Source organism: Eutrigla gurnardus (assembly GCF_963514095.1).
Source record: "Eutrigla gurnardus genome assembly, chromosome: 19".
NCBI lineage: Eukaryota > Metazoa > Chordata > Actinopteri > Perciformes > Triglidae > Eutrigla > Eutrigla gurnardus.
In genome coordinates, this window is record NC_139930.1 from 5,699,408 (window position 1) to 5,715,394 (window position 15,987).

Sequence of the window (15,987 nt, forward strand, 5' to 3'; positions counted from 1 at the left end):
ACCTCCTTCTGGTGTTGGAAATTAAAAAATTGCATATGAGCGCAGGCTGTTGGAAAAGTTGACTCAGTGTAATATTATGGGTTTACTTTTCTTTTCGTCTTGAACATCTATTAAATTAAAGATTATCAAAGAAGTGCAAGTCCTGCCGATGATGATCAAAGATGTTGCAGATTATGATGAATATATGAAGGCTGTTGAATGTCCTTTTGCAAGACTAGATGTTTGTGTTTATGATCTGGGGAATTAAATCATATTATTTAACCGCTCAATGACTCAGATATACAGTTTCTGCGCAACACGCCTTCCAACGTTTCAAACATAATACTTTCAACGTAACATTTCTGCTCACCTTTGTTACATAGCATAAACAAGATTATTGATTTATTTTATAAGAAATATTATAAGTATTATAAGTGATACATTAGTGATACATTAGTCTTTATACAATGACCTGGGAATATATTTGTTATACGGTCCCTCCACATTCAAGGTGGGATTGAAAAGCACTATAATGTAATGCTGAGTCACATCAAGGCTCAGTCTTTACAAAGTCAAAGGTCATGCAAAATAATTTAAGACTTATACTGGCTCCACTATTGTGTGGATTTCCTATCACCCATTATTTGGTGTGACCTTTTGGGGGTGTGGCCATTCAGGGCCTGGCGTTTAAGATGCCAATTGTCCCAAACCGCTCATCAGTTTGGCTGTAATGTTCGTATTTTCAGTATCCAGCAGCAAAAGTGAACCGCAGTCAGTGAGTTGCGTGAAAAAGCCTGCTGCAGACGACCCGATCTGAAGCTCACCACGTTTAGGACGTTTTCTTCTTTAACGACATACTCTTTGGTGCCAACTATAAATGTGATTTTCATTTCGATGAACCTCAAACCTTTTGACCATTACCTTTGCGTAAGCAGCATCTGTTCACATACGTGCTGCATACACACACAGCTTCACCATAGGCCTTGAGGATGTGTGTCTGATAATGCTAGAAACTAACTTGAAGCTTGTTGACAAGAATAACATTTCAAACTGGATCCACTCGATCTGATTTCAAATAAAATGCCCCATTTTTTCCTTTCTTGCTTTAAGAAGACGCTGTTTTGAGATCAGTGTTTCGGGGTATTGAGGTTGTCATTGGTTGCCAGCGAGAACGATCAAACCAAACAAAATGATTGACGGCAGTCCAAATGTGGTTGCCTGGGGCAACTGGGCCACCGTTACTGTCAAGCCTTGTGAATGAACAGAAGTCGGAAAGTGGAGTGAAAGAAAGGAAAGGAAAGGAAAAAAAACAGCATTGCATCTGCAGGACTAGTTTTAGACCTTCCTGCCTTTTTGCTTTGATCTCTTCCTTTCTTTTACGAGGACACGATGCGTCCCTGATAACCTTATCAACAAACACATGCACAAAGAGATGGAACATGGTGGTCATATCCACATTTCGTTCATTCATTTGTTAAGGCATTCACTCATACTTTATTTTTATAGCACTTTTCTCATGCATTTGTGGATTCATTGATGCTGTTATTCATCTCTTTACTCCCAATTTTGTCTATTTATTGACTGACTATTTTCTTTCCATCAAAATTAATCAAATGAATTTATCAGGCGGTGTATTCAATTTATTTACGTGTACATAATTCAGTCATCCATCTTTTGATCTATCTGATCCCTCCTCTCTTCTCTCAGTCACTCATTTATTCATCAATGTATTCACTTGTATTCTGGAGATGGCTTGTTAATTTATCCATTTTTGTTCGGCCATCTGTCAATTGGCCAATCAGAGGACTCGCTCATTCACTCGTACATTCGTTCTCTTGTTAGGTGGTTTGCTAATTCATCTCATCCATCCGCCAATGCTCATTCATTCAGTCATCAGTTAATTGCTCTTCCTCATTGGTCCATTTGTTGTTAGGATGGATTCAACCATTTACTGGATTCATTTGTTCATCTAGCAGTGGTGACATGGTCACCCATCCATACATACATACATACATACATCCATCCATCCACATCCTACTTGCTGATCTTTTATTTATAACCACCTCTCATATCCAGCTGTGGCCTTTGTGAGGGTACAGCAAATCGTAGAGGACACAAATATGAAATAAATCAAACATTACTGCCTCGCTGGCCATTTTCCTACTGGGCTTCTGTCAAATTATCCTGTTACACAGTTTGAATGGCTCCTGATGGAAATTGTTTGGAAATGGCAGATAAATTTACATCTGGGCTGAAGTCCAAAATCCTCTGGCTTCATCCTCGGCCGTTAGTGAAAGAAAGAGGGGGAAAAAAACACTTGGGGAGGGGGGGCTCACATGCTAACAGCAGGAAGATTTCCTCTGACCCCAGTTTGTTCCACAACTCTCTGAGCAAATCAAGTGTTGTGAGGTCATTTAGGCTTTGGTTCCATGTGTTGGCTCTAGTTTTTGTCTTATACTGTTTTACTCATGACTAAACACTTCATAATGTAATTACTGTAGTCAGTCACAACCTGGAATCTGTAAAATTCCTCCAGCTGAGGTCCAAACAATTTAGCGGGAAAATCTAGATTTAACTTTCATTTTCATTTTGGGGCTGATGCTGTGTGGATGTGAGTAACCTGTTCGGCAGGATGTTGAGAGTTGCTGTGCCCTGACCAACCAGCACTGACTGATGGACCCTTTCTGAATGTTTTCAGTCGTAGTGGTTGCGAGAGCAGAAATGTGAAGAAATATATCTATTTAATTACTGTCGATTTACAAATCTCAATTTCATCCATTCTTGCTGAAACCCACAAAACTCTGATTAGCTCATAAGTTTTTTCCAACCTGGGAAACGGCTGCTGATGGACACAATGAACCTAATGGAATGACAGAAAGGATCTGAGATTTGAACCAAACTAAAATGAGGCGGGGGAAGGGCAGCTATACAAACCCTTAAATTTGGATCTAATGGTGGAGCTATAAAAAGTGACGGGATTACCAAAGTGGTTATTGTTAATTCCACATTTCCACTGCCTAGTATGACACAGTTCCTCTCAACCCTTTTAAATAGCCAGTTTACCACCAGTTGCAACCACAAGTTCAACTTTATAAAAAAAATGGCAGCCGTTGGCACACAGCAGCACACAGACAGCACGTCGTCAGGGTGGAACTTCTTCAGCATGAGTGAAGAAGACCTAAAGCTCACAATTTTCACTTCAAGTTCAAAATAAGCAGCGGGGGAACAACCCGAAAACAATGCAATTTATAAGCTGTTGTGATACGTAAAAAATATTTAATCTTGTAAAATGTATTTTTTTTACAGGAATAGATACAGTTATTTGAGTAAAAGCTACTAATGCCAAATATTTTTTAATCAAAGCAAATATTTTTTAATGAAAATGTAAAATGTGTCAGTCTTTTATTTCCTAATCAATTTGAATTGTGTGTTTTTATGCAAATAACCACGTTGGATGACAATAACAAAGTAAAAGGATACCGTTTACACTGACGTCAGAAAAGTTTAAATTATTATTTTTTTATTTTTTTTAGCCTGGCTGTCAAGTCTTTAGGAAAATGGGAATCGAAAGGTCAGACTTGAAATTGCAATCAGCCAAGAAAAGTGGTCTCTAATACTGATAATGGTTTCCATTAGTGCACAGGTGCATGTTTCAGACCTGGTATCATTCATGTGTTTCTGTCTTCAGTGTTAAACATGGAAGGAGGACAATCCAGCAGTGTCCAACGGGCCGAGGGCGTTTTCGTCCAGCAGAACAGGGTTCCTCAGTGCTTATTTTCTGTAGAGCCTTTCTACTTCAGGAGTGGATTTGTGTTTAGTACAAACTGGCTGCTTGTATCCAGTGTAAACTGGAAAGCTGACTGGTGATTCTCTCTAGCTGTAAATGGCTGGTGGGGGCTGGGAAACGTGGCCTCCTGCCAAGGTGCCAGCCCAACCCCCCAATAGCCAGCTCTGCTCCCCTAAAAGCACCCAAACACCCTCCGAAAACCATCGTCTGCTGCTCTAAACACCACGGATGGAAAAGGACTCAGTCTGCTCTTTAATTACGTGACATTGGAAACAATGTTTGTTTTTTATTTATCTGAAGATATAATTACATTTTTTAATTATTGGTTTTCTTTGCAGTATTTTGCTGTAATTTACACATAAAACTACATCCATGCACATATTATACATCTTTTATTGTAGTTACTGTGTAAACTAGAGGTACTGGAATTGGGGCAATCAATCCGTCAATCAATGTTGGTGAAGTTACGTTTCAAAGATTCATTCTTGACCTCGGAAACAGGGAACTATATCAGCTCGAAGTCCATTTAGCTGCTGATGTGTGTTGGATCATATCACATGAGGTGGACGATGATGGTGGAGTTCAGCTCACTTTTCCTGATGAGTCAGTATCCAGACTGAAGACAAACCTGCCTTAATATAACATCCGGCGTTGAGTTGTAATTCAAGGCACCAATGAGACAATCCAATGAAATACAATCCAAAACGTCGGTTGAGTAACAGATCTATGAATTGAAGGTATATCAGATGCTGGAATACTACACAACGTTTGTAAAACTCTGGAAAGTTACTATTTTATGTTTTGAGGTAGACAGTAGGAGTACAGTGTTCACAAGGAATGTGGCATTGATTCTTGACACTTTTAAGGTAGCGGCTGAAATAACTCAGTGCCAAGTTGTATCAAATGTTAGTCAATCAAAGTTTAGATATGAGAAAGTGTTCGGCAGGACTTATCAGGGCTATAAAGTTGAGCAGCTGGTCAGACTGTCCTTTGATTCACATAAGTCTCAGAAACTTTTGATGAGATGCTGATGATCCCCGTGCATCCTAAAGATTTTTCTGACCTCCTGACCTTCTCACTAGTGCCCCCTGTAGGGTCGACCTTTTTTCACAATCAACATTGAACGCCCAAATAGCTTTGTAATGCACTGTTCTCATTTCTGTTCCCCAGAGGCTGAACCGTTTAGACATTAATGACTCTGACGAGTGACTTTTTCTGATAGCGCCCCCCTCGGGAACGAGCACGGCGACATGTTTAGCACCACTACTGGTAATCATCAGCATGGTGTTTGCTCTTCCCTCGTTTTATGGGGATTTCTGTGACTTCACTGCTGCTGAGAGTCACCACCTGAACTCCCATAACCACAGCACTAACACCCTCATGGGTGGTATAATACACACACACACACACACACACACACACACACACACACACATATACACACGTGGATTCTCTATGGCTGCTATCTAAAATCATCTAAAAGGATATTTTGACTATGTAAGCAGAAAAATCCACATCAGCGTGGATGAAAGGATGGGAGAAGATGATCTTCCTCTTCTCCCCTCAATTCTTCTCTTCTCTCTGACTCCGTCCTTCATTCAGGCAAAAGCCACTGTGCTAGCTGCACACACACACACACACACTCTCTCTCTCTCTCACCACACCAAAGCATGCCTGTCATCCAGTTATCGCCTCACAGATCAGCAGGTTAGTGGTGGGCCGGCAGCTACAGCTGAGGCAGCAGCAGTCTGGGTGTGAGGTTCTGGTGGAATGCAACATGAAAAAAACCTTTAACCCTTCAGACACACACACACACACACGCAATCACACATCAGTCAGTAAAAAGTGCTGAAGGCTCCGTTTTGAAGCACTGCAAGGTTTCAGAGTGGAGCTCAGAAGCTGCATTTACCTATTGAAGAAGGTGCGCACACACACACACACACACACACACACACACACACACACACACACACACACACACACTTATATTAAAGCACATGTATGAAGATTTGTACAGCATTCCCTCACCAGTCATTTGCTGTCTCTCAGAGACACTCACACACGGTATGCATGTGATTTAATGATATGGAAATTCCTAAATGTGACCCGTATACACATTATCCATCAGATCAGCAGAGTCATTAAAGATCTGCAGCTTTTTTACTTTACCACCACTTCCTGTCACGCCCATCTCTTTGACCAATAGGAGCACAGAGCGGTCTGCCACGCGGGCACGCTCTACTGTGAACAATAGCGAAGTGACAGAGCGACCACGTTGGTGGAATTGTAAAATGGAGGAGACGTTTATGTTAGCTGGAGAGAAAGAACAGAGGTAGATGACATCACACACATGATGAAAGACGACCAGCAATGATTGGTCGAGGTGTCGCTGCGTAGCTTGAATGAGACACATCTGAACAGCTGAAACAGTAGCAGGTGTCTCCTCCAGCTTCCTGTTCACTCCTCCTCAATGAGCTGGTCCATAAAACGCTCCGAGGGCTCTCCAAACACACTGACCTCTGACCTCCACACCTCTCTGAGTGGTCAGGAGACTGCAGAGAGAGAGTCAGTCCTCTCTGCCTGTCTGTCTTTCTGTCGCTGTCTGTTTGTCCTCTTTCCTGTTTGATCGTCACTGTGGAGGAGAGCTGAGGTTATTATCTCCACGTGTGTGTGTGTGTGTGTGTGTGTGTGTGTGTGTGTGTGTGTGTCCACGGCTAATCTAACCTGCTACTTTACCCATCATCTTAATATTTATAGTTCATATTATAATAATTCATTAATACAGATGTCATTCTATGTTTGTATAAGTACAGATGTGAATTGACGTTTAACTGTTACAGAAGAAATAAATAAGCAATAAATCAAATAGATTCATATTTTTGTGCTCATTTGTGACTATATGCTCGAGGACCTCTCATGGTTGAGGTCATTTACACTGTTTGGATCATTTTATTTCAGATGTATTGAGTGTGTTGTACCATCATTGACTCCCCACTCCTCCTAAACCAGCGTCCGGGGCAGCAGTTGATCAACAGCAGCTCCAGTTTAGACTCCTGGTTGCCAGTGATTAATTGCTCCTCTCTTGAGTGGCACACCTAGTTAAGGCATGCCTGCTCGTGTAACTGTGGTGGTTTAGCGAATAACAAATTGAACTAGACAAGATTGTGGTTTGTGGTCCATCCATGTGGTCCGCTGCAGATACAGCTGATGGAGATCAAGCAAGTTATAGGACGTTTTCATGCTAATGCAACTATTTGTGAGTGAAACAGAACAGGCAGCCGGATATTTGACAATGTCCGGGTCTGTTATACTAATGATGAAATCTCACACGTGCACACCGTCTCATGAACAGGTGGTGTAAATCAGACTGAAACACGCGATCCACGTAACGTGGTGCAGCTCGGAGAGTTTGGTGAAGCCGACTCAGAACGCTTTTAGGATGAGAATAAATACAAAATATGACAGGAATGTTCTTGCACAAGGCCTTCCTCCTTCCCCCCTTTGAGCTTCTTTAAGATGATAGTTAACAATGAACTTGTAAAACAAATCATGCATCATGTAGAGTTTCATTTCGCTCCATCTGTCTCTTTCTCGTTTCTATCCGTCCTTCTCTCCTGTTGTCTCTCTGCCCCCTGTTGCTTTTTACTGTCTCTCTGTCAAGATGCAGTATTTCAGCAGATATGTGGAATGTGTCTGTATGGGGACTGTGTGTGTGTGTGTGTGTGTGTGTGTGTCAGAGAGAGAGAGAGAGAGAGAGAGAGAGAGATCAACAGTCACTATTCCCTCTGGAAGGCTGATTGTTCCTGTGCTTGGGCCTTACAGTGGAATCTGGTTACAGTGTGTCTGTGTGTGTGTGTGTGTGTGTGTGTGTGTGTGTGTGTGTCTGTGTGTGTGTGTGTGTCCGCTGAGCCCATTCCCATTGGCTGTTTTCTGACCAATGGCGTGGCAGCAGGAAGTACAAGCCCCCAACAGCTGGTCTGAAGTCCAGGAAGAGGAAAAAAAACAAAAACACAAGGGCGAGTCAAAGACTGTTTACATGGAAGGAAATCTAAATGAAGCTGCTAGTTTGTACTGAATGACCGAATCACTAGAATGTCTGTGTATATATATCACCTCTCCTCCTCTCATCCATCCATCACCTCATCCATCCATTCATCCCTCTCAATCCCTCCACCTCCTCATCAATGCATCTCTCTCCTCTCCATCCATCCTTCTCCATCCCTCCACCTCATCCATCCATCCCTCTCCTCTTCATCCATCCCTCTCCATCCATCCCTCTCCACCCCTCCACCTCATCCATCCATCCCTCTCCTCTCCATCCATGCCTCTCCATCCCTCCGCCTCATTCCTCTCCATCCATCCCTCTCCATCCTTCTCCTCATCCCTCTACTCTCCTCTCCTCCTTTTCCCATCCATCCCCTTCCTCTCCTCCTCATCCCTCCATCCTGTACCACTCTGTGTGTGGTGAGATGATCCTCTCACAGCTGCTCTCCAGCTCTGAGCACACACACACACACACACACACACACACACACACACACACACACACACACTGATCCAGCTGCTCGTCGTTCTCAGGAGACTCTCAGCCGTCATTTAGTCTCATTTGCCGGACCAACAGATCAACGCTATTTTATGTGACTATCGATCGCAAACCCGCACACTGCTGGCCTCACGGCCGTGTTGATGCATCAGCTACGACAGCTGACAGATTGCTTGTGGTAGCCGTTATATGCACATCTCTGAGTGTCAGGACCACCAGGTACTGTCATGATGTGCTGGAGCTCTTGGGGTCCTTCAATTATAGTAGCAGGGTAATCTGTCCTCTGTTTTCATCACACAATTCTGGCGTCTCAAAGACTCAGTTGATTTCATTTCAAAGTTAAGTCCAGTGAAGTTATTGGAGAATTTATATATATATATATATTAGGGCTGTCAAAAGATTGATTTTTTTAATCGCGATTAATCGCATTTTGTCCATAGTTAACTCGCGATTAATCGCAAATTAATCGCATTTTTTGGCACATTTTTTTTTCTTCTTCTAAATGTACCTTAATGTATTTTTTTCATATTCTTAATACTTTTAACAACATAAGGGCAAATATACTTGATTTATGAAAATGTTTATTTAACACTTCAAATATCCCTTTACCAAAACATGGGATCAAAACAGGGTTATAAGAATATATCACAAACAATTAAAGTGAACATGTCACAGGAGATAGTGTAACAGGAGATAAGTACAGTTAGGATATAAGTGCATTGGCTTGCAAGTGATATCTCAGACTGGACGTACTTCTATGGTAGCTCATTTCATACCCACAGTACGCGCAGATGACTTTGGTCTTATCGACTGAACCATCTGGCAGTCTTTTGAAGGTGAATTTGCCGTTCACAAATCGATTTTAAACGCGTGTGGACGCGCCGCTTCCCAGTATTGCACGCTTGGTGGGCTGCCACTAGAGGATGATTGACAGGCGCTCTCCTTTAAACAACAACTTTTTGCGAGCGTTCGCGAGCGTTCCCGAGGCGGCGAGTCGAGCCCGGCGCCTCTGATTAGCATAAAGTAGATTCAACTTATACTTTAGGCAAATGAGGAGCGGCCAACTCGCGCGCCGTCTCTCGACATTCGCCGCAACGCCACCAGAATGCATTGCACGGCTTTTCACATAGACAATGAATGGGACGCGGGAAAACACCGCTGCCTGTGGACGCGCACCTTCCCTCTGGATCAAGACTACAGGTGCCACCGACGGCCATAAATCATACAATGCGCGTTTTTTTTTTTTTTAAATACCGAGCGTTAATCGCGCGTTAAAAAAATTAACGGCGTTAAGAGGATGTTGCGTTAACGCGTTATTAACGCGTTATTAACGCGTTATTAACGCGTTAACTTTGACAGCCCTAATATATATATATAAATATAAATAAAAGCAGGGCTTACTCATCATGGTTTATTTCCATGTTATTGCATTGCCAGGCTGACCTCTGAACACATATTCCATTACTGCCGCTGTGCGTTTTAATGTGGAAAAACAAGGCGTTGAGAGGAAACCCTGCATGTGTGTCTGTTGTGAAAAGGTTCAAAGTATTTGATCGACTTGTGCGGCTCGGTGTTTGTTTAACAAGTTCTCGTCAGGCTCAGGCGTCGTGGAGGCAAATCAGGGAGCTACCTCTCCCCTCTCTGATGTGTCTAACATCAAACAGCATGCTGTCACACACACACACGCACACACACACACACACACACACACACACACACACACACACACACACACACACACACACAGAAACCGTGAGTGAAGTACAACAGCTGGTAACAGACACAGAACAGAACTGAGCTGTCACGCCTACACTATGGAGCTGACACACACACACACACATAGACACACACACACACACACACACACGTACATATAAGTAAAGCGGTCTTCATCCGTCAGATGTGCAGAAAGCGAGCTGATACTTTTCATGTGTGAGCTGGGTTCTGCAGGACTTCTTATCTGTGACATGTGAAGCAACAACTTGCCGGATCTCGCAGGCCTTGAACCTCCTTTCAAATAAGATGCAGATAAACGCGACCTAGACCATTTCTTTGGGACATTTTCAGAAATGAATGCATAGCCTTAAAGGGACAGTCCACCCCAAAAGGATGAATCCAGATTGCTTTGGTGTGAGTTGCCGAGTGTGGAGATATTGCCTGCTTTCTCTCCAATATCATGGGACTATACAGCACTCACCTTGTGCCGCTCAAAGCACCAAAAGAATCGGTTTGAAAAAACTATTTGCAGAAATCATGGCCTGCAGGAACAAGCAGTTCTGCTTACAAGGTTTGTGGATTATCTTGAGTAACCGGGTCAAGTCCATACAACTGGGAAAGTTCCAATTTATCCAACTTGGTGCTAAATAATACTGTAATGCCCCTGGATTTGAGTTTACACCAATTGAATGAATACATAGATCTAACATTGGATTTGGCTGATAGTGAGAGTTTGTCTGTTCATGTGGCGTTTGGCTGTTAGGTTTCTGTGTTAAAGTTTGAACATCTTGGGTTGTTTAATGGGAGCAATCCCTTTTTTTTTTTTTTGTTCTCTGCTCACTGTTTTGAATTTGGCAATGCAACATTGTATCTGCGCCAATAACAACTTGCCATGGTGGTTTGCTTACGTTGCCACGTGTCGTCAAATCTGATCCGACCACACCATGAAGCACACTGTTTTTCAGACTTCACTGTGATTGGTGTTTATTTAGTCGTGAATTTTAATGTTATTGAAAAGTTCAAAGTCTAAACTATGTTCTGTTCTTTGGAATTTGGAAATAGGGTTGTGACTTTTTTTTTCATAATAGTCCTTTAAAAATGTGAAACCAGTGTTTCAAATAATAACGTTTTCTCCCCTTTCACTTCAAAGTGGACATTAGTAACTGAGCATTATGTCACTTCCATGGACTGTATATAAGAAGTGGATGTCGTCACCATGACGTCACCCGTTGGTTTGTGGACTACGGTTTTGAAGCCTCGAGCTCAGCTTTTTGGCTGTCGCCATCTTGTTTTCTGCAACCAGAAGTTACACAAGAAGGTGGAGCTGGACAGCCGGATGCTGAACAAGACATATTTATGTGACTTAAAGTTAAAGTTACTTTAAGTTAGAATTAATTGACATGAACCGTCAGTCACACTGTAGCCCCGCCCCAAATCCCCTGCTTCATGGTCTATTTGTTTCTAAATGGACCATAATGTACTAAATGAAGGACCATAATGTACTAAATGAACATCATGCTGGATTGAAGAAGACTTGAAACTAGTGATTGAGACCATAAACTCATGTTTACTATGTTTACTGGGATAATAAATGAAGAGAGAATTAGGGTCATTTTCTTATAGATTTCTATACAATCAGACTTCCTTCTGCAACCAAAGGAGTCGCCCCCTGATGGCCATCAGACAGAATGTAAGTTGGAACTGGAGGTTTGCCGCCTGGTCACGTCTGATTTTCAAACTGCCATAGCTGATTTTGCTTTGGCTCTCTAGCTTCTGAGGAAATATCTATATACCCAAGTCTGTCTGTTGCTTGCTGCTGAGCAGGTAGCGTACGGTTGGTTTTACACCGTTTTCTCTGGAAACAGCTGTAACCAAAAACAAGGGGGTCAGTTAAAGAATCAACCGAAACAATGAGGGATGTGTTTAGAAAGGAGAAGGTCCACTCTGAGTCTTACATCTACACTGCTCTGTGTTTTCCTGCTTATGACTAAAATGTCTTCACAACTACAAAGTGAAGGCAGCTGGAACTGAGGCATGATGGGAGCGATCGGTTCAAGATGGCACCACAGGGTAGCATATTTCTCATTCTCTTTTCATCTCTCTTTTCATCTCCATATATAAATCTGTCGCTCTATCTATCATTCATACACTTCCTGTCTCCTCCCCATTCTTCCCTTCCCTTCTTCCTTTCTCCCCTCTTCTCTCCTTCCATCAGTCCTTTCCTCCCTACACATTTCTGTGCTTCCTTCCCTCTCAGTTCTTCCTCGCCCTTCATTACCTCCATCCCCTTTTTTCTTTTGGCCTCCTTCCCTTCCTACTTGATTGTTTCTTCTTCTCAACGTATCCTCTCTTCCTCCAACTCTTCCCTTCCTCACCATCTCAATACCTAACCTATTCCCTCCCTCCTTTTCCTTTCATCATCTCTTACCACTGATGGTCTCTCCCCTTTCCTTTCCTTCCTTTACCCCTCAATTCCTCCTCCCTCTCTTCTTCCTCTCTTCCTCTCGCTCGTACTTTTGTTCTTTTCTCCCCTTTTCACCTCTTTGTACCCAACTTTCTTGTCTCCCCGTTTTCCCCCGTCTTTCCCACCTTTCTCTCTTCTCTCCCTCTGCACTACACACTCTCCCCCATCATCCTTCATCCCCCCTCCTCCCCTCGTTCTAATTGCGTGCAGAAAGCTGCCAGATATTGTGAGGTGTAATGTGCTGTCTGATTCCTCTCTTAGTGTTCTTAAATGATCGCTATTTATTTGTCAAGCCAAGCGTTGAACGCTAATTAAGGAGAAATGCTTTGAACTGCTTCGGGTGTGTGTGTGTGTGTGTGTGTGTGCGCGTGTTTGTGTGTGTGTGTGTGTGTATGAAGCAGTTAGAAGATGGAGGAAGTTGTCATTGGCAAGTCGATCCCTCGCTGCTTCGAATGCTCCTGCAGACGGATTTGTGTGTGTGTGTGTGTGTTTGTTGTTATCTGTCCCTGAGGTTTTTCTTGCTATGACATCATTCAAAACACGCACACACGCACACACACACACACACACACACACACACACACACACACACACACACACAACAGCAGCAGCTGGTGTTTCAGAGACTTTTAATGCGTTGATGTTATTGGCCGTATTCTCTATATTAGTGTTGTCATGGCGGTTCTGCGATCTGATTGGCTGCCTCCGTCTTTAACTTTGATAGTGCCAGATAATCAGTTCACTTTTTGCCTTGAATGTAATTGGTTGATTGAGCTTGTAATACATTGCCTAGAAGTTAAGTCAATTAGCCCTTCTTTGTCCCGCCCATTTTCACTCTGTTCTCCAATGACAGTTGAGCAAGTTTGAAAGCCGGCAGACACTCGGTCAGCTGTTATGCTTAGATATGCTTCACATAAACACAGTCTTCATGGACTTCATCTTTGCAGTGCAAAACATAGTAGTGTTCCTGAGCACCAGAGTCCCTTAATAAAACTTAACTAAATTAATAAAAAAGTATTACTATTTAAACGTTCCATGTAATTAATGCTGATGCAATTATTGCTATATTCCCAAAAAACACAGATATAATATACTAAATTGCAATGGAGATGATGTGTAAATTTGTGTTTATTTATTTTGTTGAATTCACCCTTTATTTGACTTATTAGACATATTTCCTATTGGGATTCTTTTTCAAGCAATTCCTGGTCAAGATGGCAGCATAAAAAGTTTCAGACAAAAGAAAAAACAGATTTAAAATGAATCTGGGAGAAATAAAAAGTTGTATTCAATGATTCAATTATATTTGTGGATAATAGGCATATAAACAGCATCATTTACCATAGCTGTCACGAATATGTAAAATGATAGAATATTAATAAAAATGATTCACCACTTAATAAGTCAAGAAAAAAAATGTCCTCTGGTCCCAGCTTTAAAAAATGTGCATTTCCTGCTTTTCTCAAAAATAGCTGATAACTTTTTTCACGATGTTTGGAATTTAACAGACTCAATTATGAAATCAATGTGTAGCGCTGCTTGTTTATAACGTCTGATGTATGATATGTTCCAGCGTTCTGGCTCCGTGAGTCCAGTTTTATTCATTGTCTCTGCTGGTTTTACGCTTTCTGGTAGCAGCCTCGGGGCCTCACTCCCTCAGGAGTGTGTGTGTTCGTGTGTGGGAAACGGGTTTACGTGTGTGTGTGTGTGTGTGTGTGTGTGTGTGTGTGTGTCAGCTGGAGCGAAGCTGGCGTACAGGTGCGCCGCTGCCTCGCCAGCACTTCCTGGTAATTAATGACTTCTTCCTGCCTCTCTCTCTCTCTCTCTCTCTCTCTCTCTCTCTCTCTCTCTCTCTCTCTCTCTCTCTCTCTTTCTCTTTGTCTCTCTCATAGTTGGGATGCTGGAAATTGATATCTTCTGAGCATTGGCTTTTTCTTTTTCAGTCAGGACAGAGATTTGAGTTAAGACAAGGATTAAGTGAGAATCCTAAAATGACCAAAGATGCCCCTCTCTCATCAGTGTCCATCTATCGGTTTCCGTCTGTCGTTTATCTGGGGGCGGGTCATGGGGGCAGCAGGCTCAGGAGGCCATTCCAGACGTCCCTCTCCCCAGCAACACTTTCAAATTCCTCCTGGTGGACCCCGTGGTGCTCCCAGTCCCGACTACTTGGAGGGAGGCATCCTGATCAGATACCCCAGGGGTGTCCAATCTTATCCAAGAAGGGCCGATGTGGGTGCAGGTTCTTGTAGGCCAGCACTCAGACACCTGATTCAACGAACTAACCATGTTCTTCAATCAAGATCTTGATGAGTTAGATCAGGTGAGGTAGTGCTGGGCTAAAACAAAAACCTGCACCCACACCGGCCCTTATAAGAAGGACAAGACACCCCTGAGATACCCCAACCACCTCAAATGGTCCCTTTAGACACGAGGAAGCAACCAAACCTGTCTGTCCATCTCGGTTGAGTGAGACGTCAGCACTTGTGGGTAGTACCTCTGGGACTTGTGTGTCAAGTGCAAACCTGGAGTCAGGATGTGGTTAGCCTAGCTTAGCTTAACGACTGGACGAAGGGGGGAAGAGCTATGCTGGGTTTGTCCAAACTTGACAAACACATTGAGAAACGCCTCTAACGCTCAATAATTAACATGTTATATCTCACTTGTTGGATGCGTAGATGAAGAGATGTGTAGAAACGTCAATCTGTTGCTTTAGTGGTGAAGTTACATACTGCTCTACAGTCAGACATCCGTCCTGACTATTTCTGTTCTTCTCATGTTTGTCTCAGTTTGCTTTCTGCTCTGCGTCTCTCTCCATCTTTTTCTACAAAATCTTCATCTGGTGTTGTTATTTCCCTTCTTCTTTTACCTCTCGGTCCATCCCTCTCTCTGGTAATCTATCTTATAGTTAATATCATCTCTGTGAGCAGCTGAGTACCGAAGCCCAGTCAGCTCTGTGACAAACAGACCTGTGTGTGTGTGTGTGTGTGTGTGTGTGTGTGTGTGTGTGTGTGTGTGTGTGTGTGTGTGTGTGTCTGACAGAGAGACAGATAAAGATAGAAACGATCATACAAATAAATATCTCTGTGGATCTACGCAGAGCAGGGAGTTGTGGGTAACTGTAGGGCAACGTTCAGGGCAATGCTGATCTTCGTCAGATCCACCCGTCGCTCCTCCGCAGTCCAAATATGGTCACTTCCATCCACCGGTTGCAATTATCAAAATATCGTCGTACAAATTGCCGACCTCGAGGCGTCACACAGGTGTGTCCAAATGTAGGATCCAGTGTTTTGGGAGCTAGAAACATACTAGGAACTAAAGGTCATCTGCTGCTTCGATTTTGACTTTTCTTTTTTCTAATCCGTCTCCCGCTAGACGGCCGACTGCAAGCGAAACACTAAATTATCGCTCACTCTATCTGACCAACCCGTTAATCTCAGCTAAATTGTATCGATCAGAGCAGGTAAAGAGAGACAGACAAGACGGACCGACAAGAGAGAC

At 42.8% G+C, this 15,987-nt stretch overlaps 1 protein-coding gene across 3 annotated transcripts in view; it reads left to right on the forward strand.

Annotated features, from left to right (window-relative positions):
* Positions 1–15,987, forward strand: part of tcf4 (transcription factor 4) — a 210,642-nt gene that overhangs the window by 101,539 nt on the left and 93,116 nt on the right. The gene's annotated exons all lie outside the window — the stretch shown is intronic.